Source organism: Asparagus officinalis, chromosome 8 (genome assembly GCF_001876935.1).
Source record: "Asparagus officinalis chromosome 8, Aspof.V1, whole genome shotgun sequence".
NCBI lineage: Eukaryota > Viridiplantae > Streptophyta > Magnoliopsida > Asparagales > Asparagaceae > Asparagus > Asparagus officinalis.
The window spans coordinates 128894120-128900797 of NC_033801.1; positions in this window are offsets into that span (position 1 = coordinate 128894120).

The following is a 6678-nucleotide window of genomic DNA, read 5'->3' on the forward strand; positions in this document are numbered from 1 at the left end:
AACAATAAAGGCGTGCAACTGGAATACTAATAATCAGAAATAAAAATAGAACATGTGATGATAGAATAACAATAGAGGCGTGCAACTGGAATACTAATAATCAGACGAATCCAAAAATCAACAAGTAACAAGATCATGCAGATAGCGATCAGAAACCATCCAAGCAACAAGATCATACGATAGATAGAATTAATATTTAAAAATCTACAACAAGAGACGTAGTACGTCGAGCGAAATAACCCAAACAAGGAAACCCTCATGTATATACCATATGTCTCAAATTGTAAATAATTAAATATTAATCTCGATCTATGTATGGAAAGAAATACAACTAGCCATCCTATCATAACTCATTGGTTACTATCTCACACAAAGCCAATGCTCATATCCTCATGTAACTGACTAGTCGCAAATCACAAATATCCCAACTCCTCAGACCCACCCCGGTGACTACACAAACTTCACCGGCGCGAGCCCGGAATACACAAATATCTTAACTCATCAGACCCACCCCGGTGACTACACAAACTTCACCGGCGCGAGCCACCTCAGACCCACCCCAGGCCGACACAAGGCGCTGGCGCGAGCCTGGAAAATACATCAACAATCTCATATCACAACTCCTCAGACCCACCCCAGGCCGAAACAAGACACTGGCGCGAGCCTGGAAAATAATCACAATCACAATATCACAACTCCTCGGACCCACCCCGGTGACTACACAAACTTCACCAGCGCGAGCCCGGAATATACATCAACAATCACAACCGCTCACATGGACCAAGACTTCTCATCCCAATTCTCGTAATTCCAAGTCGACTACACACGGGATTCTAGATCCTAACTGTGTCATACAGGTCACTATAGTCATAAACTCCTAATGATTCTTAATCACAACATGGAACAATCAATGCGACTAATCATGTGCAATAATACCATAGCATATCAAATAATCAAAATAAGAATTATAAATCATAAACAGCAGCTACATAATCAGAAAATAATCTTTTCTAAACTAATTCATTTTCCAAAATAAATTCTTTTAAATTATTATAATTATCTAAAAATGATTCTTTTGCCGAACTAAATTCTTTTAATTCCTTATAATTATTCTGAAAATATCATTTATCACATATCCATTATGTAAATCAATATTGTTCACCAAACAACCCACGCAGATAAATACGACATAATTAAACTATGCAAATAATTCATAAAAAAATGTAAATAAATCAAACTACGAAACAGGAGAGCGGAATCTTGCCTCGGGGTTCGTCGAACGAATCGACGTTGACGGCACGGGTCGGATCCGACGCGGAGGAGCGCGACGGCGAACTGCGGGGCCTGCAGGCCGATTGAGGAGGGGCGCCGAGGGATTGGTGCGGGTCTGGAACAGCGGTCGCGGGGAGGCGGCAGAGCTTGAGGTGCGCTCGGCGTGTTAGGGTTCGTGGTCGGCAGGTCAGGGACAGCGAACAGGACGCTGGCGGCTCCGGCGGGTCGCGAAGGGTCAAGGCGGCGTGGGTGGAGTGGGGGGTTTCTGGATGCGAGGGTCGTGGTGTGCGCGAAGGTCGCGGCCGGGTTGGGTCGTGCGTGTTTTCGTGAAGAGGAGAGAGAGAAAATAGAAAAGGGGGGCGACGGAAGTCTTTTACGAGAGAAAGAGAGGGGGATGGGTGGCGCGCGTGTCAGCCACGCGTGATAGGAGGAGGCGGTGTTCAGGCGGCTGAACGGTCGGATGGGGCTGTTAGGGGCTTGCGGTTGAAGGCGACAGCGGCGGTTGGGGCTTGCCGGCTGGTGAATGCGGGACCGTCGGCAGACGGTCAGAGCCTGGCAAAGCGCGGCTCAGGCGTGGTTAGTGCTTGAGGAAGAAGAAGAAGGAGAGAAAGAGAGAGAGGGTTTCTTCTTTGGGGTGAACTGATGGAGAGAGAGAGAGGGGGTACGGTGCAATATTGAAGGGAGAGAGAAAAGGATTGATTTGGTATCTTTTTTTGAATTTTGAAATGAGAGAAAATGGAAGGATTAATTTTGGCTGGAGAAAAACATGGGGAGTGATTTGGGGTTGATTGGAAATTGATTAGGGGGATTATGATAGGAATTCAAATGAGAGAAAATTAAGGGGAAAAAGATTATGGGAATATATATATTTATTTATTTATTCATAATATTTAAAAAATCATTATAATAATAATTAACCATATAATAACATTAATAAATAATTAACAGCTAAATATTTATATATTTACATATGTACTAATATACTAAGCTCATGTTTACATTAATAATAACAAGGTCCCTAATAATATTAGCTACCAAAAGATTATATATATATAATCATTAAACCATAAATTAATATTTAGCAGAATTAATAAATACAAGACTATATATTTTATTATTTATTTATTTTGAAAACTCAGAAAATTCTAGAAATTAGGAAAAATATTAATAAAATATAATATAATATTTTAAATACTAGAAAAATTATTTAAATACGTATCGAAAAATTACGGTTGTTACAATATGCACACAGATGTTTGGGGTCCCACCAAGACTGCATCACTTGGTGGTCGACATTGGTTCGTCACGTTCGTTGATGACTATTCTAGGCGATGTTGGGTGTACACCATGAAGCATAAGAGTGAAGTCCTAGATTTGTTTGTGGAGTGGAAGAAGAGATTAGAACTGCAGACTGGGAGAAAGATCAAGACGTTGCGATCCGATAACGGCGACGAGTATACTTCAGACCCCTTTCAGCAGCTATGTCGAGACGAGGGCATAGAGAGGCACTTCACAGTTAGTCATACACCACAGCAGAATGGGGTGACTGAGAGGTTAAATCGATCTTTGCTAGAGAATATTCGATGTTTATTGGCGCATAGTGATTTGGAGAAGATCTTTTAGGCTGAGGCACTTTCTTATACGAGCCACCTCATTAATAGGCTGTCTTCATCTGCGATTGAGGGGAAGGCCCCTATGGAGATGTGGTCGGGAGAGACAGCACATGACTATGACCAGCTTAAGGTATTTTGGTTGCCCTGCATATTATCATGTTAAAACTGATAAGTTAGAACCTTGAGCTAGGAAGGCCATATTTGTAGGATTCAAGCGTGGTGTCAAGGGATACAAGCTTTGGGATCCAGTTGATAAGAAGATTGTGCTGAGTAGGGACGTCACATTCGATGAGGCTTCTATCTTGAAGCTTCCCAGCTCTTATCAGGTGGAGAACGACCCGACAGAGGAGATATCGCAGGTGGTGGAGATTGATGCAGCTCCACAGAGTCCAGATGGTGCAGTATCCATTAGAGTGCCGACTGAGGTGATGCCAGGCGAGCACGACGGTGATGCGGAGGATACGAGTACTCATGAGCAGGATCAGGGACCGATGACTCAGGCTCAGGATTCTATTGCGGTTCGGAGACAGAGGAGAGACATACAGGTGCCAGCACGATATGCCGATACAGTTGCATATGCACTTCCGGTGGAGAGTATCGATGAGATGGTGCCTACTACATTCAGAGAGGCCGAGCAGAGTTCGGAGGCTGATTCGTTGCAGGTGGCTATGCAGGAGGAGATAGAGTCCCTTCATAAGAACGATACATGGGAGCTTGTTGAGCTTCCAAAGGGCCGGAAGGCAATTGGTTGCAAGTGGGTATACACGAAGAAGGAGGACATTGAAGGCACTCCATTGAGATTCAAAAGTTGGTTTGCAGGCTAAAGAAATCGCTATACGGTTTGAAGCAGTCTCCTCGACAGTGGTATAGGCGATTTGATGGTTTTATGCTTGGTCATTCGTACACTCGGAGCCAGTTTGATCCTTGCGTGTATTTTCACAAGTTGAGAGGAGGGGCGTACATTTATTTGTTGCTTTATGTCGATGACATGTTGGTTGCCTCTAGTTCCAGGTCAGCTATAGATGAGTTGAAAGTTCAGCTTTCGAATGAGTTTGAGATGAAGACTTGGGCGAGACGAAGCGCATTTTAGGGATGGAGATCGGCAGAGACAAGAAGAAGGGCAAGATTTATTTGATATAGGTGGCTTATTTGAAGAATGTTCTACACCGATTCCATGTTAGCATGGATACGAAGCCAGTTGGTGTACCTTTAGGAGTCCATTTGAAGCTTTCAGCTAGCCTTTCACCGAAGTCAGTTGAAGACCGTGAGTTGATGACGAAGACTCCATATGCGAGCGCAGTTGGGAGCTTGATGTACGCGATGGTATGTACGAGGCCGGATTTGTCACAGGCGGTGAGCATGGTGTCGAGATACATGCACGATCCAGGAGTGGGTCATTGGGACGCCGTGAGATGGATTTTGAGGTACATTCGAGGTACGCTCAATGTTGGTTTGGTTTATGAGCGGGACACTACAGGTGGTCAGTTGTGCATTGGATATGTTGATTCAGATTATACCGGGGATTTGGATAAGCGTCGGTCTACTACGGGATATGTGTTTACTTTGACCCGTGCGCCGGTGTGTTGGAGATGCATCTTACAGTCTACGGTGGCTTTGTCTACGAAGGAGGCAGAGTATATGGCGGTTACGGAGGCTGTGAAGGAGGCTATTTGGCTTCGAGGACTTTTGGAGGAACTTGGTATATCGCAGCGGTTCGTCACCATTCATTGTGATAGCATGAGTGCTATCTATTTGACGAAGAATCAGGTTTTTCATGCGAGGACGAAGCACATTGACGTTCGTTATCACTTCGTTCGGGATGTTCTTAAAGATGGCGATGTGGAGATTGTGAAAGTCCACACAAAGGATAATCCGGCGGATATGCTCACTAAGGTGGTTCCGAGCAACAAGTTTGATCATTGTCGAAACTTGTTGCACATTCGTGATTGTTGAGGCCGTTGACGGCCATTTGGATGAACTACGGGCGGCTTGATCCCTTAGGAGAGGGGGTACGTAGGCAACCACATTGGTGCAACCGAGTTTAGAGAGACAACACATTGGTGCTCATGTTGGTGTCGGCTCAGTGTTGTGAACACTTCGCCGAGGTGGAGAATTGTGAAAACGGCGAAGGAATTATGAAAAACGTGAAGAATAACTCAAAACAGACTCCACCACACCCTGGTATGGTGTCTGTCATGGGTGTGGTAGAATCTGTCTTGCACCACACCCTCTGCCACACGCATGGTGCAGGGTGTGGCAGACTCGTTTTTAGAATCCTCCTTTGTTTGGGATTATGTTTTATTATAAATAGGACCACGTTTTTTAGGGTTTCAAAAGGAGAGAAAATGAGAGAATTATCATTGTTTTGAGCACTTTGAGAGGGAGATATTGTGAGGGAGTTGAGAGCTTTGGTTAGGGTTATATTTGAGTGATTTTGTGAGTTGTAACCCGTTGTATTTCTCCTCCATATAGTGAAATCTCCCCATCCTCTCCCCGTGGATGTAGGCAATTGCCGAACCACGTATATCTCTGTGTTTGGTTTGATTTGTCGTAATTGGCTTGGTTTGTGCAAGTGTGTGGCTTTCTTCTTCCGTGATCTCAAGTTCGTTGTGTGTGCGTGCAACGCTTCCGCATAGGCGCGCGACAGAGCCATCTCCTTAATATTAGGGGGCCCAATACCACCGGTGGTCGCTCAGCGTGTGGATCAGAACAGACTCAAACGAGTCCCTAACTACCAGGCTGAGTAGCCGAACAGGAAAACCCCGGGTCTCCATCCCCACCCTTAAACCAAGGGAGACGAGGTGAATACGGCTACGGGGATTCAAACCCCTGACCAACAGGGCATAAGCCTAGGGAGCGAATCCTCCCCATGGTGCTGCTGACCAAGAATCCCACCCGTGGGTGGTATGATTTAATAAACTCTTTATTAAAAATATCTCTCAGAAATATTGAATTCTATTCTTGATATGAGCAAAGTGGAAGCTGGAAAGATGCAATTGGAAGAGGTAGAATTTGATATGAATTCTATTCTTGATATGAGCAAAGTGGAAGCTGGAAAGATGCAATTGGAAGAGGTAGAATTTGATATGACTCAAGTTCTTGAAGAATCAGTTGACATGTTTCATGTTGTAGCTCTAAAGAAAGGCCTGGGGGTTATATGGGATCCCTGTGATTTTTCTGCCTGAAGTCATTAAATGTCAAAGGTGATTGTAGGAGGCTTAAGCAAATCCTTGATAACTTACTTGGTAATGCAGTGAAATTCACATTGAAGGGCCATGTAATTTTGCGTGCATGGGCTAAGAAACCGAGCTTAGAAAATTCTATACATTCTTCAAAACAATCATATCGATTTCCTAAGTTTTCTTGCTCTAAGTTGAGATGGTTCCGAAAAGATGATGTTTACTCTGATGTGATGACTCTTAATACTTCTCTACATTATTCAAGTATGATTGAATTGTTTTTGAGGTTGAGGACAGTGGATTGGGAATACCAAAGGAAAAAAGAGCATCTATTTTTGAAAATTATGTTCAAGTTAAAGAATTATCTCCTCAAGGACATGAAGGCACTGGTTTAGGTCTTGGAATTGTTCAATCATTTGTAAGTATAAATTTTTTATTACATTCTTGCTACAATAAGTTCTTATATATTTTATATATTCAAATCAATGTTAACTTCTATAAATTTTTTTCTAGGTACGTTTAATTAGGGGTGTCCATCCGAGCCGGGCAAAACCTGAGCCCGGACCCGGTTGGCCCAGGCTGGCCCGATCATTTTCATTTTTTTCTCTTTTCTT